Here is a 23,295-nt window from a genome sequence, read left to right as displayed (position 1 = left end):
GGGCAGCCACAAGCGCCAGCCGAGTCGAGCAGACGCGCTCCGAGAACTTGAGGTTTGCGGTGTGGTGTGGCGCGATGCAGCCTGCTCTTGAGATACCAGCTACGTCAGCGCTGACAGCACCAAATAGTTATGTTTAAATGGAGCAGCGACGAACGTATTGGCACGGATCTTCAGATTAAGAGTAAGAGCTATGTTTGGAACGGCAAGCAAGAATGAAGGAGAATGTATGTTTTGTTCATGTCGTGAGACGCCTCTGCATTTAACATAATTTAATGTGATTTCACTTGTGTGTGTAGTGTGCATGGGTAAACTAATCAAGCCATCTTGCTGCCACACAGGGTGATCTGAGAAGCCTATGGTGATTTAAATTATCTGCAGGATTTTCAAGAGCGATTAATAAGGCCTATAATCACCTGACGATATCAACGATGTGACCGAGATCCTTACCACAACCTACGCGATTTCCTGCACCAGGTATGTTGCATTCGGTTCCGTGGGTTGTGAGATTGTCTTCGCTCGGCGCAACTGTAGAAGGATAGGCTTTAAATAAGATTAATACTACTAAAGGTTTGGATCATGCCGCAAATGCATATGAAGCCACAATGTATTTGTACACATAGATAGGATGTGTTTGGTGAGCTAGGGAGTGAAATTGTTATTTATTTTGCCAAAGTTCACTCGGACAATATTAACTGCTGTTGATGATTTACTTATTAAGAGGCCTTTAATAATAATTTCTCAATACAGGCAAATTCAACATCAAAGTTTATCCAATTCCAAATATCTACCACCAGGAACTAATCAATACATCCTCTTTCATATTATTGAGAAATATGTTTAATATGACTAATTAGTAGGAGTTGCTTCATAATAGTCCATAAGTGCATTATGATCGATGTATATTTTGATATTAGTCCAGTCTCCACATACATACATACATACATACAGACATACATACATACATACATACATACATACATACATACATACATACATACATACATACATACACACATACATACATACATACATACATACATACACACACACACACACACACACACACACACACACACACACACACACACACAAGACTACCTCTCTTGTTGTTATGTTTTGCCACATTCACATGCATTGATTGGAGCATTGCCCAATGGTTTGCCCTGGTCTGTGGGCAATGAGCAGCTAAAGTGCAGCACCATGAGGCCAATGGCGGGTCTCCCTAGCAGTTCAGCTGTTCAGTGTTATTTTTGCTAAAGTTTCACCAAGCGAAGAACTGGGGTTGGTTGCTTTCTAAGGAAATCTATCAGCCATTAATGAAATGCTGGCCGCAACCTGAGCCACCTGTTAGCTTGAACTGAAAACCACACGGGATAGAGAGCACTTTAGTGGGACATGATATAGCACGGCATCATTGAAAAGACAAAGACAAAACTCTCACTGTTGGAATTAAATAGATAGATAAAAAATAAAAAACGTCTTTGTAACCTTTACTGAAGCATTTAAGAAACACTATACATTATGTATCATTAGGTATAATGTAGTTATTACTTCATTAGTGTTGGGGTGAGTAACATGTAATAATGCACACCTGAGAAGTACACAGTGTTATTTATAATACACTGAATCTCAAGATAGGATAACTCAGAGAGCTTAGATAGCAAAAGCTACCTGGAAGCCCTTGGTATTCAGATGATCAGAATGTGAAGTTTAGTGCCAGATATATATCATTGGCCTATAAATTAACCGATCATTGTAAACATGCAATCGATGTATTCAATCAGGATTGGTCACACATTAAATGAGGAGTAGCCTATTTAGTTCCCTATCTTGGGGAGCTGCGTTTGGTTGCTTTCAGAACTCAGACATTCTAATGTTCTAATGACATTCTATGATTTTCTTTACATAGTGAGATAAAGGGATTCATTTATTGTTATTATTATGGTTAACACTCTCCAGGGACACAAACAAAAACATCTGACATCTCCCATGAGTGCAGGCTATAACGGACATCCCCTCTGTCGTTGTTCATTTTGGTGTGTGTACACTATGAAACACTAATTACAGAGTACTGGCTTATAGGCTCCACTCCCCGGACCACCCTTCAGTGAATGCACAGCTCTCATCGAAACTGCTACTGGTTTATCTGCATCTATTAGGTTTTCACAAACAGTAGTTCCTTCGAAGTGCAGTCTCTCTTTAGCGTAGCGTTTCACATCGAGGGCATTGAGTTACAGATGTGACCCCCCTCACTGGAGTGGATAGTGTTCTAATCAGTTTGAACTCTGAAGGCTCCGGAAATTAATCAGTGCAGAACTCTCAGAATCTCACGGTTGGGCAGCTTTTCTGTGTTGGGGGTTAGCTAACACAGGGACCCCCCCGGGCCGGTCCGTTTCAGTCTCACCAGCTGAGTGGGGCATCTTGCTTCTGTTTTTCTGGAGCGCACAAGAGAACCGGTCACAGGAGCTGGAAACCAGAGGAATATCCTCAGCCTGCCTCTGATAGCATTACAGTGTGTCATGTTTCGGGCTCGCTGGTGCCGCTTAATGCAGTGTTTGCCTTAAGATGGGGATACAGAGACTCCATCTTGTCCATTCTTGTGCGTTCATCACAGTCTTGTTTTGTGATTTGTGTGATACTCAGACTCGGTCCATCTTGTGTGTTCATCACAGACTGGGTCCATCTTGTGTGTTCATCTCAGACTGGGTCCATCTTGTGTGTTCATCTCAGACTGGGTCCATCTTGTGTGTTCATCACAGATTGGGTCCATCTTGTGTGTTGGTTCACACATGCTGAGGTTGTCAAACACTGGCCGTGTCATCAGCGCTCACAGTTCTCTGAGGCCAGACTGCTCTCCTGACAGATTCGACAGGCTCCACTCCGCGCATAATCAAACACTCTTTCTCTCGTTCTCTCTCTCTCTCTCTCTCACACTTTCTCCCCCTCTCTCTCTCTTTCTCTCTCTCTCTCCCCCTCTCAGTCTCTCTCTCCCCCCGATCTCAATCGCTCTCTCGGTACCCCTCTCTCTCTCTGACCTCAGTGACTTTGTGGGACATTTGATGTTGTTCATGTTATTAACAGGAGTTACTGTTGGTGGTAATTGTATGCTAGTTGTGCTTTAACACAGTGGTCCATGAGTTGCTTCCTTCGGAAAGATGTTTTATCGAGTTGCTTGATGTTGTCTCTAGGTTGGCATTTTAGAGTGAAGATTTTCTCATCTGTTGTCAAAGAAATGAGATTGATAGAGTTTGGCTGCATCCCATAGCAATGCCGACTTCGATCTGCGGAGGGCAAGGGCCCTATCAGTGCTGGCATTAAGGTTAAGGGGATGATTATTTGTTCAGCAGATGCTTATCCAAAGTGACTTACAGACTCACTTACTTACAAAGATAATAAAATATCTTTATAACACTAGCAAATTTAACAACAGCGGTAGCATTAGGAATAACAACAATATAGATAACAATAATAATTGAAAACAATAATAATCAATAACAATAATGGAATAAAGTTGCTTTTATTTGATCAAGGGGAGGGGGGGTTATATATTAGTTAGTTTGTAGGAGAATATAAATGTTAACATGAACAATGTCTTCAGAAGAGGTGGGTCTTCAGAGGATTTTAAAGACGGGATGTTTATTTGTAAGGTGAAATGTGTAGATGTTGAAAAGCATGAAAGATGATCACAGGAGAGTGATCTTCCGACGACTCCGGAAGACAGTTATAACCAGACTAGGTCTTTCCTGTTTGACTCGTTGACTATGCGTAATGTCGTCCCCACCCTGCATGTTGTCCCCAAGGGCACCGCGGGTCTCCTTCAGTCCCCGGTAGCAGTGGGCAGCTCCAGGGCTGACCCTGTCCCACAGACAGGCGGAGGGCTGCGGGTGGATTCCATGGCTAAAGATAGTCTCTGTTGTGCTGGAGGTGTAGATTAATATGGAGGCCTGAACATGATGAGGGGCTGCCCTCCGCAGGGAGAGACGTAATACTGGCTTTCAGGGGATTGATTTACTGTAATAGGGTGGCATATCAGTGTGTTTGTGTGTGTGTGTGTGTGTGTGTGTGTGTGTGTGTGTGTGTGTGAGTGTGTGAGAGAGAGAGAGTTGGAGTGTCTGTGTTTGTGTATGTGTGTGTGTGTGTGTGTGTGTGTGTGTATGTGTGTGTGTGTGTGTGTGTGTGTGTGTGTGTGTGTGTATGGGGGGTGGGGCTGAGCAATAAGCTGTAGCTAGATTTGTGTGATGTTTGGGGGCTAGAGGACAACAGTATGTAGATGTGATTTTGTCAACATGTTTCTCACCGCCTGGAGGCTTTACTGATGAGTCCCTGACAGCAGTAAGGTAATATCAATTGACATTTGTTTTGATCGATGTACTCTAACGTACAGTATAATTATACACAATAAGGGATTCTCTAAAGACACTGGCCAGATGCCTTACCAAACATATCTTCTCCAACACTCGTCTATAGACATGACTTTTTGAGGAAATTTTAACTATTGAAGGTTTTCCAGTTTAAAATGTCTCATTTGTGGGTTAATTAATTTGGGACTCTAAAGTCTCTTCAGATAGTGGATTGACAACATGATTTTTGTGACTACAGGGCTTACATTTCTTTACCAAACTTAATTGACGATATGAAGCTGATAGACTGGACTCACTTGTTTCGTATTGATGTCATATCCTGTGTGTTCCAAAGGGAAGCTATTAATGGTAATTCGATTACAGTTCTCATTCGGTCCAATAGGGGTGCCTACCTCATCTGTGATTTCCTTCTTTGTTTAAATAATGTTTGAGGCAATTAGACAGTAATGAAGTATCATTATAGTCTGGTACAGACATGTGACCGTCCCGTGTTGACCCGTTGATATTCATGATAAATCATGTCACAGTACTTAGGTTTTATTAATAAATACTAATATGTAATGAATATTTTATATGATATTGTTGTAGTGTGGAAAATATTGAACAGGTTTTTCAGGTTGGTCAAAACATCAGAGCTTAATATCTTAAAATTGTACAATAACCAGATTGAATCTGTATTTACTCCAATGATAGATAGTTGTAGTCTACACAACTAACAAGAGAATGGTCAAGAGTGATGCAATAGATTTCGGTGTACATCTCCAAGAAATATTGATTGCTTTTGTTGCACCTTTAACTACAGATGATGAAGTCCTAATGGAGAGTGTGTTCCTGAGTCACTTCCTAAACCAAAACAATAACACAGACAGATCTGATCATGCTGAGATGATGAGGTGCGACGCTGGCTCTTAAGAGGTCCATTTCCGCGTCAGATGTGGTTATAGTTCCAGAGTGTGGGTGGTTGGAGATAGAGAGGTCTCAGAGGCCCCGTAAACACTCCTCTGAATATAAACACAGAGATGCTCAGAGACGGAGCACTCCACGGAAGCAGAAAACACCATACAGGCTTAATCCCAACGAAAAGTCATCTGGCACAGTGTTTGCAGGGGTGTCTGGCTCCAGTCTCACAGGGGTAAGAGGTTAAGATTAAGACAGATTGGTCTTTGGCATAAGTATAGGTGGCAGTTATCAGGGGATGAAATTATATGGCAGAAGAAAACTGGACAGATGCACTCCTGCCTATAAGTGTTCCTCATCATTTGTCAGTGTATCTGGCTGTGTTCTCACAGGGTAAGACATCAAATCTATTTTATGTGTAGAGAGGCTGCTCTGATGGGGGCTTCGTGTGTAAATGTAAATGCAATCACTCAGAAGAAATGAAGTGTGAACGTCGGGAGAGTGAAACGTCTGTGTTTTTAATGTTAAACAAAAATGCATCAGTTGATCTCTCCATTGCTGTGTGGTGTAAGCGTCAGCCTGGGCTGTCCCAAAAGCGTCGTTGAGCAACCACTGTGGTAACCGTGGAGAGAGAGTGTTCTAGACGATAGTCTCTCTATCCTTTAACTACGGTAGTTATTCAACAACGCTTTCGGGAAACGCACCCCTGGTCAGTGTGGTATTACTGGCTGGCAACTAGTGCCACAAGGTGGTGCCTCCCTTTGTTTTGTTTTGTTGTGATGTACTACCGACGACCACAAGAGAGAACTCTCCTCAGTACCGCGTCGGTGTAGGTTGTGCTGTCTGTTCTACCGCTCGTGGATGATTAGTGAATGTGGTGCCATGGAAACACGGCATCGTATGGTCAATGTTAACTACTGTAGAATGAAGTATCAGTGTGGAAATATCCGTTCGGTTGTCTGTCGACGCTCTGAGCTAATCGGCTATCCCCGGGCTCCTGCTAACTAGCCACATGCTGCTAGCGCTCTCCACCTACGTCAGCCACGTTACAGTTACAGTGGCTTAGTGCAGTAGTGTGCAGTGCAGGGCTTCGCATCGAGGCATCAGAGGGTGGAAAGACATGGGAGCAGAAACAGAACAGATGCGCTCTGGTGTAAAAGCTCTCTCTCCAATCGCTGGTCATACGTCTACGGGACTTTAGCCTCACGTGGGCCAAGCTGACCCCGTGACCTCTCCGAGGATTAATTGCATTGTAGAAGCCAGTCCAGCACGCCATGACGCTGAAGCTCAAGCAGCAGCTTTGATTTAACAGTTACGTATAAACACTGAATGGTGCTCCTATTGAGCTTTGCATCTTTGGAGAAGGAAATTCAGCCTGTCCTGCCTTGGAATGCTTTGGGTATGCATGGGCACGTGTCATTGGCTAGACCCGTGAGGGGAACCTGAGGATAGTGTGTAAAAGCCACTACGAGGGTGTGTGTGTGTGTGTGTGTGTGTGTGCGTGTGTGTGTGTTTTGTATAGCACTGCACCAGGCTTTTTATGTTTATTGTCAGAATATCCAAGGAAATCAAACGAGCACAACAGTCGTGAACACACACGTTTCTAAGAGTGTGTTTTTCCTGCCCGTGAAAATGCCTTGCCCATGTTTGATGCCACACCATGACTCCAGTCTCTTCCTTGGACTCCTCTGAGTGCATGAAATGCCAAGTGGCACACCCACACCCCCACGCACACACACACACACACCCACACACCCACACACACACACACACCCTGCAGTCCACTCCTCAGGCAGTAGGCAGATGGGCCAACTACAAACTGGAAGAGCATTAATCATGCCATCACACGCCCTCCGAACAGGGCGCATATGCCACACTTGGCTGGTGAGAGCAGAACAGCTTTTATTTAGTGTGAAGGCAGTGAAATAGGTGAAGAAAGATTACGTCATTCAACCCACTGTGTTCAGTCTGTTCCTTTTGTAGCTGTTGTCTTTAATAGTGTGTGCAAGTGTGTGTGTGTGTGTGAGAGAGAGAGAGAGAGAGAGAGAGAGAGAGGGTGTGTGTGTGTGTGTGGGTGTGTGAGAGAGAGAGAGAGAGAGAGTGTGTGTGTGAGAGAGAGCGAGAGAGAGTGTGTGTGTGTGTGTGTGTGTGTGTGTGTGTGTGTGTGTGTGTGTGTGTGTGTGTGTGTGTGTGTGTGTGTGTGTGTGTGAATACATGCTAGATCCAGGTCAGGTTTGTTTTGGTGCTCAGCAGTTCTGTGAGCTCTCTGTCACCACACCTTCGTCAGTGCAGGTAGGAAGAGATTTGGAGGAGATTGGTCACATGTTTTATGTTTTTGTTGTTGTTGGCATGACACCAGGATGCCCATAAGAGACGGAGGCTTCCCTTCCCTTCATCTGTAGTTTGGTTTGGTGAAGTCACAACTATAAATTGGGTTTGAAATCTGGCAGGAAGTGTCCTGGTCCTGGGATGTCTGTCTCGGATCAAAATAACAGCTTTCACGCTTTAGGCGAGTATGTACATTAGTTCATTATTAGGGTGCTAGATCACACTCTCCCTATGTAAACATATTGGAGAAAAATACATACCTTGTATTTTATATATATATCACAGAAATATAATGTTCTTAATGTTATATATACATTATATTTGTTTCAATGGGACACTGTTTTCCAAAAACGTTCATGACATGACCTCTGTTAAATGACATCATTAGCATGATGATAGATTGCCAACATGTAAAAGTAGAGCACTGTTTAATGCAATCACCTCTATGCGATCAGTAGGGTACTGTGTAACAGCACCTGATCTATTGTGGGAGAGTGAAGTCAGCCTCCTAAGCTGCTGGTTCAGTTACACCACCTGCTGTAAGTCTCGCTCATTAGTCACATTAGTCATGTGAACACTTCATCTGGTGTCCTCAAAAACCCTCCGAGCCTTAATCTGACACACTGGATCATTCTAAACCCCATTTCCAAACAAAGTTGCTGGACCTGCATGGAGTGATCATTGAGATGCTGATGATTTTAGTGTGTGTGTGTGTGTGTGTCTGTGTGTGTATGTGTGTGTGTGTGTGTGTGTGTGTGTGTGTGTGTGTGTGTGTGTGTGTGTGTGTGTGTGTGTGTGTGTGTGTGTGTGTGTGTGTGTGTGTGTGTGTGTGTGTGTGTGTAACCTACTTAAGGGGAGTGTGCAGTGGCCTTGCGGGTCACGCGGTATTTGGCGTCTCTCCGAGGGCAGACTGACGCCACCACTGTGCCTGTGGGTATATACACGTTTCCATGGGAACGCAGACGCCCTTGGAGGCGAAGCTGAGGGGGATCAGGACTTAACTCAATCAGACAGCCACTCCGCCTCCTGAGCCTCTACACACACACACACACAAAAACTCATGTGCACACAACACACACACCACACCCACATGCACACACACACACACAAACTGAAAAAGTAATTTTGGCATTGTCCTGAGTGAAACACTTAACCGCATTAGCCCATAAAGTTTGATTAGAGGATAAGTGGAACACTTAAGGTTTCATTTTTAATCGTTGTTTGCTTTATTTTGAAGGACTGTGCTGAGAGTCTGGAGTTAGTGTCCTGTTTTTGCCAGGACCTATGTAGACTGTTCTCTCCCTCTGTCTCATGTGTGTCTGCTCTTATCTTCCGCTGTGGTTCTCTGGCAGGTCCCGAGGAGAGGTGCATCGGTTGCAGAGAGTTTGAAGCGTACCGACCTCATCCTCCACCTTCGCCGAAGAGGAAGACTGGTGCCTCCTGGCTCTTTCTGCCCACACCAGAGGTGCCATGCAGGGATAGCAGGCACTGAGCAGGGCACCAAGGTCACAGGGAGGAGTGAGGGGCAGTGAGAGTGGGCACTGCAGCGGCACCAGGGCAGGAAGCACCTATCGCTGGGCACTGCTGCCCTACCAGAGGAGTCGGGCACAGGCACGAGCGTTGGCGCGGGCGAAGGCTCTGTAGACGATGACCAGCCTTTTCCACCGCACCGTATCTAGGTCCCATGGCACCAGCTCTCACCGCAGCGCTAGAGGGGGCGCGCAGCTCAACAACAACAGCGCCACCACCAGGCCGGCGGGTGGTGCACCGGCTGGAGTTCAACCAGGCCATGGGCGACTTCAGGACCATGTTCCCCGGCGTGGAGCGCCAGGTGATCGAGTGCGTGCTGTGGGCCAACAACGGCGTGGTGGAGGCCACCATCGAGCAGCTGTGCTGCAGATGAGCATCAGCGGACAGGCCACAGATGACAGCTCCGACTCAGAGGACAGCATACCGCCAGAGGTGAGCGAGAGGTCAAAGGTCAAAGCGATTACTTTACACCTTACAAACAAATGGATGTCTTTGGATGTCTTTTTCTTTTTGTTTACTATGTTTGTTGAGTGTCAGTGTCAACTATTTCCTGAAAACCCACATCTGCCTTCGGTGGGTTGGGTTTTATTCTGGGTAATGCTGTCTGGAGCAGCCCCAGTCAAACCCCACGCATACCCGCATTAGGCCCCCCGTACTTTACCCCTACACCTTTCCCACTGCAGGCAGAATGGATTACTGTCAAGCAAATCCGCTCCTGCATGAGTCCAGTGCTGAGTATCTAAGTGTGCTGTAACCTCTGCAACTCAGTCATGAGATCAAAGAGCATAGAGCACCACAGGAGATCTTTCCCCAGGTGCTTCAGTCATGGCTAACCCATTAAAGTCCCTCACTTCAGTCATGGCTAACCCTCACTTCAGTCATGACTAACCCATTAAAGTCCCTCACTTCAGTCATGGCTAACCCTCACTTCAGTCATGACTAAACCATTAAAGTCCCTCACTTCAGTCATGGCTAACCCTCACTTCAGTCATTGCTAACTCTCACTTCAGTCATGGCTAACCCTCACTTCAGTCATGGCTAACCCACTAAAGTCCCTCACTTCAGTCATGGCTAACCCACTAAAGTCCCTCATGTAAAAGTATTTTATCGGGTGTCAATTCCTGTGTATTTTCCTGGCTGATATTCTGCTTGTCATCCACAAAGGTTCCCTGTGTTGTTTGTATACTTCATTATCAAAATCAGTGTAATTCACGGTTCTACCTCATATTAATGTTACGCTTGACAGGAATCGGTTCCCCCAGAAGTCCCCCACAGGGCATTGTTAAAGTTATTATCTTCTAGAAACTTCCATAAACATCAGTGTAATTACGTTTTTATCACACTTGAGTGCTCGCTATGCTCTATATTATTTAATATTTGATGCTTCGTAGGGGTTGGTCTTTGTGGTGTTTCCCAGATCGCAGCCATCTACGGATCAGATCAGGCCGTGAAATGGATCACTGCTTCACTTCCAAAAGGGTTCTTGTGCAGCAGCTTTCATTGAATGATAGAGAGAATAATTTTCTCTACACTCTCTCTCTCTCTCTCTCTTCACGGGGGTCTTAGCACAATGATTATTAGTGTGTGTGCGTGTGTGTATGTTTGGCTGTGTGTGGCCTGTGGCCATGTCAAAACACACACACACACACACACACACACACACACACACCCAGACACATATATACACACAGAGACACAAACACACACACACACACACACACACACACACACACACACGCACACACACACACACACACACACAGACAAACTGATGTACTTTACTGCTTATTGTGGCTCTGTACTGTGTGTGTTATCTGGGGCTGAATAAGCAGCTTTCCCTTAATGCCTTTAATGTCACCCCAGATCCTAGAGCGCACCTTAGAGCCAGACAGCTCAGACGAGGAGGCCCCGCCCGTCTACGCCCCTCCCTCCTATGACATGCATATATATGACAGGACGTACCCCGCTGACGTCCCCAACACGCCGCCGCCCAGGTGAGACACAACACTCCTGGAGGAGGGTGTGGCGAATAGGGTGAAAATGAATTAATTCATTTCAGGCCTGTTAGAAAAGTGCAGTTATAGTGATAGCAGTGACGTCTCTTACATGCAGATCAAATAGACCTCTTCATTGCCACCCGATCCTGAAATGAGCTCCCAGACCCTGACATCAGCCTAATTCAGATGGGAGGCCAGTTCTGTTATAACATGCAGAGACACGAAAAATACTTTTTTGAAATGCAGCAGAAGGACAACATTTATTTTTTTGACAATTTGACCCCTATAGGCTTTTGTAGCACTGATGGATCAGTATATGTTAGGGTTCACGGTCCTATTTCAGGGATATGAAGAGGTCTATTCACAGGCCCAATGCTCGAGTAGACAGCTGCTTTTGGATCGGCTACTTTTAGTTTCCCTTGGGGCTCCATCTAGTGGTACAAGAAAGTTACTGCAACTTGTAAATACACAGTTGTTATGAGTCTGCCTCAAAACATTTTAACAACTTTTTTATGGCCAGTTTGAGAATGTCAAGGCAAAAGAATAAAATAATGATGATTCAGTAATGAAAATGAAAATAAAAATGATGATTCAGAGGAAAAATTGAAATAATCTCTCCATTGAGTTTGTGGAGTGGCATGCGGTCTGACCTTGCCATCCTCCGCCCCCCTCTGTGCCAGGTTTGATGCCCATCCCCCAACCGGGCACCAGTCAAGGACTGGCTACAGGAACTGGAACCCGCCTTTGCTTGGCAACCTCCCAGACGACTTCCTGCGTATCATGCCCCAGCAGCGTGATAGTCTGCAGGTACATTTATGGAGCTTGGCTTAATATCTCACCGCATCAGCCCAGTCTCGCTTGGCTTAATATCTCACCGCATCAGCCCAGTCTCGACTCACTCTGCATCAGCACTGCAGAGCCATAAACTACACACAGAGCCATCACACACACCTGACCTGACCTGGCCTCACCTCACCTCACCTCACCTCACCTGACCTGACCTGACCTGACCTGACCTCACCTCACCTCACCTCACCTCACCTCACCTCACCTCACCTCACCTCACCTGACCTGACCTCACCTCACCTCACCTGACCTCACCTCACCTCACCTCACCTCACCTCACCTCACCTCACCTGACCTGACCTGGCCTGAGCAGAGTGCAGGTGGATTAAAGCATCTTGGATGTAGGACTTTGCACATGCACATTTATTATGAAAATAAATCAAAAGTAATGAGAGGCATTCGAATTTAACGCCACTAGAATTTATATTATGATAATGTTAGAATATGAAATATAAGCTATGGTTGTGAATGTCTGTATATGCCTCTCTCTCCCTCTCTCTCTCTCTGTCTCTATGTCTCTCTCTTCCTCTCTCTCTCCCTCTCCCTCTCTATCTCTCTTTCTCCCTCACTCTCTCTCTCACTCTCGCACTCCCTCTCTCTCTCTCTCTCACTCTCTCACTCCCTCTCTCTCTCTCTCTCTCACACACTCTCTCTCTCACTCACTCCCTCTCACTCTCTCTTTCTCTCTCCAGCGTTCCCACAGCAATCTCTCCCAGCCTTCCTCCTCCTCCTCTTCCTCCCTGTCCTCCCTGTCTCAGCCCCCGGTGCTCGGTGGGGGTGCGGTGCAGGGGATGTGTGCGGCGAGCAGGAGAGGATTCTGGGACGGCACCTGGAGGACGATGAGGACCGGAGGTTGAGGCAGTACCTGGAGGATGAGCGCGTCGCCCTCTTCCTGCAGAATGAGGAGTTCATGAGGGAACTACAGCGCAACCGGGACTTCCTCATCGCCCTGGAGAGAGGTGCTGTGGAGGACACACACACACACACATGTACTCACACACACATACATACATACACTTACGCACATACACACAGCCTCACATACACACACACACATGTACTCACACACACACACACATACGTACACTTATGCACACACAGACATGTACTCACACACACACACACATACGTACACTTATGCACACACACACACATGTACTCACACACACACATACATACACTTACGCACATACACATGGCCTCACATACACACACACACATGTACTCACACACCCACACACATACGCACACAAAACACACATATACACACGCACACATACACACCACATACACTCAAACACACACACACTAAAAAAACACACACACACGCATACACACACACAGCCACACATACATTCACTCTCACACACACACACACACACACACACACACACACCAAACACACAACCACACACGCATATACACAAACGGCCACACATTCAGACAGAGAACACCTTAAATCACACACACATACACACACACATAGTCAAACAGATAGAGTCAGTGTGTATGAGTGTGTGTGTGTGTGTGTGTGTGTGTGTGTGTGTGTGTGTGTGTGTGTGTGTGTGTGTGTATATGTCATGCTCTCTTGTCTGTCCTTACTGCAGGAGACAGCTGTGCATCAGGCTCTGGTGAGGCCTGCCCCTCCGCCTCCGATGACGCTCAGTTCCGTGACAAACTCAAGCACATGGGCAAATGTAAGTGCTTTTTGATGTCCCTCTGCTGCCACCTGCTGTCCAATTGAATGTATTAGCTCAGTTCCCTGGGCCTGATGATCCCAAGACATTTCCAAACATTCCAAAGTAGGTATTAGGTGTTTTCAAACAATAAAATATAAGGCATCAGGTGATCCCAACCAATTAGAGATAGGCATTAATTAAAAAACATTGTTTATTGAAGTATTAAGTAGTAGCAAGAAATGGCATTTGTATCTCTTAATAGTTTCATATTATTTTAATTATTCATTATTTTTTATATAGACCTGTACATAAACAGACAAATACAACTATGTGAACATATGTATACTAGACTAAAGAGTAAACATATAGTATAAATACAGGTGCAGTTGAAGGAGATATTTGTCGTGGTACTGTTTATAGCAGTGCAGAATGCAGATGCAGTTACCACAGGAATGGTTGAGACATCTGTGAACATATAGTCTTTACATGCTCATTCAGGTCTCTATAACCCATATCATCTGTGAACATATAGTCTTTATATGCTCATTCAGGTCTCTATAACCCATATCATCTGTGAACATATAGTCTTTACATGCTCATTCAGGTCTCTATAACCCATATCATCTGTGAACATATAGTCTTTACATGCTCATTCAGGTCTCTATAACCCATGTCACTTCAACTCCAAACAGCCACAAGGAAGAAACTGCTAGAAGTTGCAAGATCTTTCTCAGAGAAAACCCGAAGGAGAAAGACGAAGAAGAAGGCCCTGCTGAAACATCACTCGTATCCTCAAACTCGCCTGATTCGTCTGTTCAGTTTCGCAGACAGCTCTACATTTACACGCATTCACTGAACAGTTGTTTATCCGATGAGACTTATAATGTTTTACATTTTCATCAGTACTTTTTACATTAGCACGTGTGCTAATAAGAAGTGGGGGTTAGAGTTTAGGATTTGGGCTTGTTACATGTCATAATATGCCCTTACATTTAGCTCCATGTAGATTATGCTTTTAACATTTTAAACATTACTGTATAAATAAACATTATGCTTTTAACATTTTTAACATTACTGTATAAATAAACATTATTGTCAGTATGGGGGCTTCCCAGGTATCAAACCATGATCTTGGTGTTGTTAGCATCTTGCTCTAGCAGTTAGGCCACAGTACCACATATGATTACATTATAGTGAACAGGATACTTATCACCCAAGTGCACTGTAATGAGGCAGATATTGCTGCAGTGGATCCAAATGTCTAACATAGGTAAAACACGCACACTATTTCAGTTGATGGATTTATAGAATGGGGTTCTGTTTCTGTGGTTCTAGATAGTGTTGTGAACCCCTCCGGTTCCTCCGACCTTAACTCTCTATCCCTGCAGACTGGGCTCTGCTGCCTCCACTGCCAACCTCCTGGACGATGCAGATGGACCCCCGTGTGGTAAGACCCCTCCCCCTCACACTGCTGTGCCTTCCCTCAGACCCCATGCAAACGAAGCCTAGTTTGCCTGAACCCGGGTTCATTTTTCACACATATCAACTTTTTAAATCGCGTGCACATGAACCAAGCGAATCCAATTGACTCAGCTGTAGTACACCCCCACGCCTGTTGGTGGCGCTTTGGTGCTACAGACAACTGAAGAAAACGAGAAGAAGACAGGAGCATGCTATCAAAGTAACATATGACAGTAGTTGAGCTCCAACTAGCAACGTTTAGCGTAGCCGCATAGCCTACATTTAATCTGCACAGTAACACATTATGGTGTTTATAAAATCAGTGGTAAGAGCAGACTGTAGGTTAAGCGAAAAATAATTATATTTGTTTGTTATGTATTCGTGGTTTCCACTTTAGAGTACCTGGTTAATGCGAAGGATAAACGGACACGTCTTTATGGCTTGAACTGTAATAGTTTACTGAAGCATCAATTGAATGGGTGAGCTACATACAAGTCATTGGCACAGCGCCGACTAGTTGTGCAGGTACAACATAGTCAAGACATCACATTGTTATTGATAATAAAGAGTTTAGAACAGTGCAACAAAGCAATGTGCAACATGACATGTCTGAGTTGTTTAAATGCCTGTGCTTTATGGAGATGCTGAGCTTGAGCACGAGAGACCACAATGCAAGTGCTGTGGATCCTGGATGTTTCATGGTTTACAATTGCTTCCAATTTCATGGTTTTATTACTAACAACAAATGTAGGCAATTGTTGAGGGCTTTGTCCTTCACGTACTGTAGGCTACCTCTGAAGTAACGTTAACGCTAGCTGTTAGCTATCGCTATCGTTGTCTGACAGGACTAAAGCTAACGTAACATTCATCTGTTTTGAAACTTCCGTCTATAATAAAAAATCTTTTCACGTCAGATTTGCTCATATAGGCTATTGCTGGCACTTTTAAAAACTGGTTTTTGAAAAATGGTTTGATGCAAATAGATTAAACAGTGATAGATTAAAGTGTGGCTTGTTAATGTCATCCCTTTCCTAACAACAGATAGATAGATACATTTGTACTAATTCCGTTAGGGAAATTCACGTGGAAAAGGAGCAAGGTAATAGGAAGATTTTTTTTTTTTAAACTGGAGAGCTGTTATAACTGGCTGCCAAACTCACTGCGCCATGGCAACCCATTCAGTTATTAAATAATGCCGGTTGTGTCCGTTGTTCTGGCTGGTCTAATGATGCGATCACGTGGGGCAATCGATTAGGTATGCGGATAGCGTGCAGAGGAACACCAACAGCAATCGGATTTCGAGGTTACTCGCTTTGGACCCCCGATTGAGGGAGTGCGGATACAGTGCGTTCGTCTGCACGATAGGGCTATCCGGAGACGGGGTTCACCGGGTTCAGACAAACTAGAGTCCGTCTGCATTGGGCATCAGTGTGGCCCTCAGTGTGGCCCTCAGCATGTTTGTGTTTGTTACACGGCTTCTCTGAGTGTTACATCAAGTTCCATTGATTTATATGGGTCACCCCAACGTTCAGAGGTCTGATGTTTATTTCAAAGGACCACTACAAAACAATGAATGACATTTGCAATGGGTTTTGTGCTCCTAATTCAATAAATATCGGTAAGTGATGTGGTCTGGTGAAAGTGAAATATGTTGAGGGCAAGGACCCATAGTGACACATACTGTTGTAGTAAGACTGTGAGCTTGAGGTGTCTTTGTAGATCAGAAATGGTTCCTTGGTGTGAGTATTATAAGTTGGTGTGTGTAGGCAGGCTTCATCGCATGTGTAGCCTTGCACAGGTGAGCTCAGGTGCTGTGGAAGGGTCTTCATCTCCTCACTCTTGACTGGCAGCTGTACACCTGAGTTGGAACGCCACCTGTTGTCATAGCCGTTTAGCCATACGTGTGGATAATGAGAGGTTTGATAAGGGGTGGGACAGAAGGGAGAGATCAAGTCAAGTTAATCACGATGACAGGGATTTGTGAACTCTGGACTAAACCATGTATGTGTGTGCAGAGGGGGGTGGCCAGCTCAAGACACCAGACAATCAGGAAGAGGAGGAACAAAACAAGGAAGTACTCTCATGGTAGGCACATCCATTCTCTCTGTTCAGACCGGAAAAATATATATACAGTGGGGAAAATAAGTATTTGAACCCCTGCCGATTTCGCAAGTTTGGCCACTTGCAAAGAAATGTGTGATCTATAATTGTGATGGCAGGTGTATTTTAACAGTGAGAAATAGAATATCAACAAACAAATCCAGAAAACTGCATTTTATAACATTTATGACTTTATTTGTATTTGATGCAGAAAATAAGTATTTGAACCCCCAAGCAAACAGCAAGAATTCTGGCTCCCAATGACCAGTTATGTGCCCAAGAAGCACACAGATTAGTCCTCATTAGGCCTAACAAGGTACACCTGATCTCAACTGGTGACGTGTATAAAAGAAACATGTCCAAAGAATCATACTTCACACCTTCAACCTCACCACCATGGGCAAGACCAAAGAGTTGACCAAGGACGTCAGAGATAAGATTGTAGACCTGCACAAGGCTGGAATGGGTTACAAAACCATCGGCAAGCAGCTTGGTGAGAAGCAGACAACTATTGGTGCGATTATTCGTAAATGGAAGCAACACCAAACAACTGTCCATCGCTCTAGGTCTGGGGCTCCATGCAAGATATCCCCTCGTGCGGTATCGGTGATCATCCGAAAGGTGCAGAATAACCCCAGAACTACACAGGGAGAGCTTGTGAATGATCTCAAGGCAGCTGGGACCACAGTCACCAAGAAAACCATTGGCAACACACTACGCCGTAATGGTTTGAAGTACTGCAGAACTCGCAAGGTCCCCCTGCTCAAGGAAGCACATGTACAGGGCCGTCTGAAGTTTGCCAATGAACACTTGAATGATTCTAAGGAGGATTGGGAGACAGGATGTGGTCAGATGAGACCAAAATCAAGCTCTTTGGCATCAACTCGACTTGCCGCGTTTGGAGGGGGAAGAATGCTGAATGACACAATCCCCACCGTCAAGCATGGAGGTGGAAACATTATGCTTTGGGGCTGTTTCTCTGCCAAGGGTACAGGACGACTCCACTGCATCGAGGGGACTATGGATGGGGCCATGTAATGTGGAATATTGGGCTTGAACCTCATTCCCTCATTCCCTCCCATTGAAAACGCAACCTTAAGGATTTGGAGAGGATCTGCGAAGAGGAGTGGACCAAAATCCCTCCTGAGATGTGTGTACACCTGGTGACCAACTACAAGAAAAGTCTGATGTCTGTGCTTGCCAACAAGGGTTATTCCACCAAGTACTAAGTCATGTTTTGCTAGGGGTTCAAATACTTATTTTCTGCATCAAATGCAAATTAAGTCATAAATGTTATAAAATGCAGTTTTCTGGATTTTTTTGTTGATATTCTGTTTCTCACTGTTAAAATACACCTACTATTACAATTATAGATCACACATTTCTTTGCAAGTGGCCAAACTTGCGAAATCGGCAGGGGTCAAATGCTTATTTTCCCCACTGTATTTGAATGGCTTGATTTTGTACCCTTTGTTGATGATCCCTGTGAAGTCACTCTGTGAAGTCACTTCAAACACTGACCATTTCTTTTCCAGATTGTTCCGTCTAGTTCATGACCTCTTTGACAATGACAGCCTTGGCTCTCTGTGTCTGACACATCCACTTAAACCTGAAATCTTGTTCCATGGAACTCAACTCAAGCCTCAGTGTGCTGACAAAGCCTACATCATCTCACATCAGGAAGAGAAAGGTGCGCAACTTAATACAGTGTGAATACTGCTTTAGAAAATCCTTTTATTATTAAGAGAACAAATATACATTTTCCTGTTACCCCATCTCAACGATTGGACTTGCTGCTTTGGGTGAGTTTGGAGTTGTGCAAGGCAGCGAGATCCCATATCTCTCCTCTCTGAGGTATAAACCCACAGTACAAGCAAATATGGACGCTTATTTACTCACCAAACTTTTTCTAATGGCATTCATCCCCAGGACAGTAGATCATATTTTTTCCCAGAAACAGTATGAACATTTTACACAAAATCTGGACTCGTTCACTTTTCAACTCACCAACCCTGTCATTAACTCAATTGTCATTAACTCCATTGTCAACATTACAAAATGAAGCTGATAAGTTTACATTTACATGTATTCAGTTGGCAGACACTTTTACCCAAAGCGATTCACAATTGAGGAACAACTTATCCACAAAGTTATCCAACTGTAACTGTAGGCCTTAAGAACAGCCCTAAACTGAAGAAAACCCCAAAGATTAGAGTATGGTATCCAGGGGTAACAAAAGTTCAATCATTTGGGTTTAGCTGTGGGTTGCTGACATTGCCTTGTGTCTATGAGGTGCTTATTTACCTAAAGCACAGTCATCAATCGCCCCTCTTTCTTCCTGTTTGTTTGTTTGATTGATTTTCTTTATTTGTTAGTTTTTGGGTTTGTGATATCATTGTCATGTTCACATGCCCAGCTAACAGCTAATGTTTGCTTTCAGAAAAACAGTATGCTGAAGCTCATAGTAGGACGTATATAGACACTGGAAAATGTCATTGGAAAGTCCTGAGTGTCTTATATAGCATAGCCACCAACCCAATTTAGGGTGTCTGTTTGGTAGTATGCATACTCAATCAAACTTCAATCAAAGCAAAATATACACAGGAAATCAGAGATTTCATAATTGTTTTTTATTATTATTGATTATTTTGGGCATCTCTAGTCTTTATTGACAGGACAGTGAAGAGCAGACAGGAGATCAGAGGAGAGGGAGTGGGCTTGAGAAATGACCTCGGCTCGAACCTGGGTCTTCGTGGGAACTAGCTCCGTGTGTGATATGGGTAGTCATGGGAACTAGGCCCGTGTGTGATATAGGATTGTCGTGGGCACTAGGCCCGTGTGTGACTCCCCCATAATTGGTGCCCATGTTTCATCTGCTTTGGTCTCACATACACACACTCAACACACCCTCTTTGCTTTGGTTCACATACACACACTCAACACACCCTCTCAGGCTGCGGTTTCTGTTGAGTGGAGTTGATGACAGTGGCATGTATATAAATTTATGTGTAAATTCCATATGTGGGAAGAATATTACCAACAGATGCAGTCTGCTGTTATGATAGTTTTACTTCTCAGGGAGAATCTCTTGCTATATTTTTGCTTTCTGCTGCTGAAATTATATTTTAAACATGTATATCCTTAAAGAAAATAAAAATTGAATATTAACCTCATATATTAACATTGTGTATGCATTTTACTATTCTGTAAATAATGTTTCTGGTTCAAAAAACAGTCACTGCAACATAATGAAAACATATTGAAATAAGCAAACCATAAAATCTTGAATGTTAGGATGAGATAATAGTGATATTTATTAAATCACGATGTCCCGTACACCCTTGTAACAGTGTAACATGGAAGCACAGTGTGGCTTATGAAGCAGCCGTTTGTAATCAACACCTCTACTCTGACTTTTCATAATGAACATGTGTGCCTGCCCTACCAGTCTTCATCACAACATACTACTTGCGGTTGCAATGTAGGCTTATTTTCACATTTGAACACAGTTAGACACTTTTCAATCAACACATTCATGAATAATTCACAGCTATTAATCTGTAATGCTCTTATACTTACACTATCACAGGGGTGAAAGAATGTAAAGTTGAACCAAACCTCCAGATTCTAGGTGTAATGTTCCAGATTTCAGATTCTAGGTGTAAGGTTCCAGATTTCAGATTCTAGGTGTAAGGTTCCAGATTCAAGATTCTAGGTGTAAGGTTCCAGATTCCAGATTGTACGTGTAAGGTTCCAGATTCTAGATTCTAGGTGTAAGATTTTCTTGCTTAGCCATGGTAAACTTGTTTCTGGTGTACCTGAGCTCTGTTTGGGCTTTTCTGTGAAACATTCTTCTGAACCTGATATTGGACCAATTTGTTGTCAACTAAAAACATTGAATCTTTGCTTCAGTCAGTGAGCAGTTTTGGCTGGGTTTTAACTCTGTTTTAAAAAAATAAGTCCTGTAACATGGATGCTCAATGCTTTCTCCAGTACAGAAGAGAACTTGGTGGAGGCCCGTTAAAATACTAAGCAGTATACACTTCCTGTTTACAATGTACCTCTGTGCGTTACCTTGAATGACTCAAATCACAGTCTATCATTCATAAGAGAGAACATGTATATGTATCACGCATATGACATTTACCCGAGGAAATGAAAAGACAGACATTATGTTGTGTGTGCCTCTGTTTTTCTGTTCAACATTAGTCAGGGTTGGAAGAAAAAAAATGTTTTTGATAGAATGAAAGCCAGATTACTTTGTTTTTACATATATACAATTCATTGTGTTATATTTGTTAAAGAATAATACATCTGTAGAATATGTATTCATTAATTATAGAGTATTCTGATTGTTTAGTTCGATTATTTTATTTGAGGTGTTTTCTGTTCTGAGATGCTCTTTATTTAAACTTTATTACCTTATTTCCAAATAAAGTTATTTCCAAAAAAGTTATTCTCTTCCAAGTATTTCGCTTTAATGACTTTGTTATTATATATTACTTACTTTCTATAGTAGCACAACCTGAACACAAATAAAGCTGTTCGTAAAATAGCCCTAAAGAGAAAAATGATCTATCTATTGCATGCGGAGGATGTAACGAAGAACCATTTTTACATTGGAAAATGTGGTATCTACTGTATGTCCTTCTTCCTCTTCCTGGTATTGTCCTCGCTTCCTCGTACTCATCCATCCCGGATGGCAGATGACCCTGAGCCAAGCAACGTGCACAGATAGACCTCAGCTGGTGCTCAAGCACCTGCCCTTATGCCCTCTGACTTGACTAGTGCTCTCTTTGCAGGATCTTTTTTCTAACTTTGTTATTTTATATGTTTAATGGTATAGTTTATCTTTTTAAACCATTTACTATGGCATCAGTTCTCAGTTAAAAGCGTACCGTAACTAAGCGGACAAGTGCACTTCAGTTCTAATTGAGACTGCACGAGGCCCTGCACCTCCCCCCTTTAGTTCCCCAGCAACCCAGCGTCCTTCGGAGTCAGCCATCCACATTTCCCCGAGTTGCCTTCTTTGGGGACAGCAAGGTAACCACACGGTGCCAAAGCTTTGACATCCGTCACTGTTGTGAAATTAGACCACTATTAAAACATAACTTATAGCCTAACTTGCACAGTAGCCTACCAATAAGTTTGACAACAAACAAGCTAGCATGGCGAAAAGTAGCCTCGTCAATGAAAATAAGTGAACAGCGTTAGTGAACATATCATTAACGTATGACAGGTAAATATTGATAACATGGTTATCATGGTCTATGCATTCAGGTTAGGATATCAGAAACGTTAGCCTATTTGTCACCCCTTCCTTGTGCAGCACTAACCCATCTGCTTCTGGTGTATGCTCGGACATTTTAATCAAAGGAAATGTTTAGCTTGATCCACACCTTTGTTGGGCTATATTAATTTGTTTTAATTTGTCAGGTTTTAATGGCACACACGACACACTGGAACACACACGTGAATATATGTAGGCGACACAGGACACACACACACGCAGGCCTGAGGTCGCGGTGAATTTATTCTCTGCCTTTTCCCATCCTGGAAAGTCCCTCCTCCAGGACCCCCCAGGAGCAGTGGACAGCTTGTAAGCGCCCGGGGACCAAGTGAAGTGAACTGTCCATCTTTGGTCAGGGGTGTTCCTTCTTGCATGTTTTTCTGTTGGGGTTCTTAGTGGAGGAAACCCCTTGTGAACACGGGGAGAACATGCAAACTCCACACAGAAAGGCCCGGGAGATAGCCAGGGCGGACTGGCCATCGGGGATACCGGGGGAAGCCCCGGTGGGCCGACGGGGTTTGGGCTGGTCTAAAATACCGGCCCACTTCCATCACCAACCGGCCCTCCCTCTGACATCACTGACTGAATTTTACAAATACTGCTCGCGATCTGTATTCACACTCATGGTGGTCTTATTTTCAAACATTTCTGAAGTGTCTTCTGAAAATGGGTTCTTACGGACTTCGGAAGACCAGCGTAAGAAAAGATCTCCGCCTGAATTCATGAACGCCTGAAAATGGGTTCTTACACAGCCAAAGCATATTCAATCTAGCAAACTTATACCTACCTTGGAGTGTTACAATAGC

The 23,295-nt window shown here is 43.9% G+C and overlaps 2 long non-coding RNA genes and 1 pseudogene across 2 annotated transcripts; all 3 read left to right on the top strand.

Moving 5' to 3' along the window:
* Nucleotides 1-37: 37 nt before the first annotated feature.
* Nucleotides 38-9,137, top strand: LOC122133107. The gene is made up of 3 exons (XR_006152542.1): nucleotides 38-181; nucleotides 339-474; nucleotides 8,939-9,137. It is a non-coding gene; the product is annotated as an uncharacterized LOC122133107 (long non-coding RNA).
* Nucleotides 9,138-9,140: 3 nt separating this feature from the next.
* On the top strand, nucleotides 9,141-17,242 carry LOC122133106 (annotated as a pseudogene).
* A 2,940-nt stretch (nucleotides 17,243-20,182) lies between these two features.
* LOC116221500 lies at nucleotides 20,183-21,655 on the top strand. The gene is made up of 2 exons (XR_006152513.1): nucleotides 20,183-20,532; nucleotides 20,887-21,655. It is a non-coding gene; the product is annotated as an uncharacterized LOC116221500 (long non-coding RNA).
* Nucleotides 21,656-23,295: the final 1,640 nt, after the last annotated feature.

The sequence above is a fragment of the Clupea harengus genome, chromosome 8 (assembly GCF_900700415.2).
Source record: "Clupea harengus chromosome 8, Ch_v2.0.2, whole genome shotgun sequence".
NCBI lineage: Eukaryota > Metazoa > Chordata > Actinopteri > Clupeiformes > Clupeidae > Clupea > Clupea harengus.
Note: the sequence above shows the minus strand (reverse complement) of the source record. Positions and strands in the feature narration are given on the sequence as shown.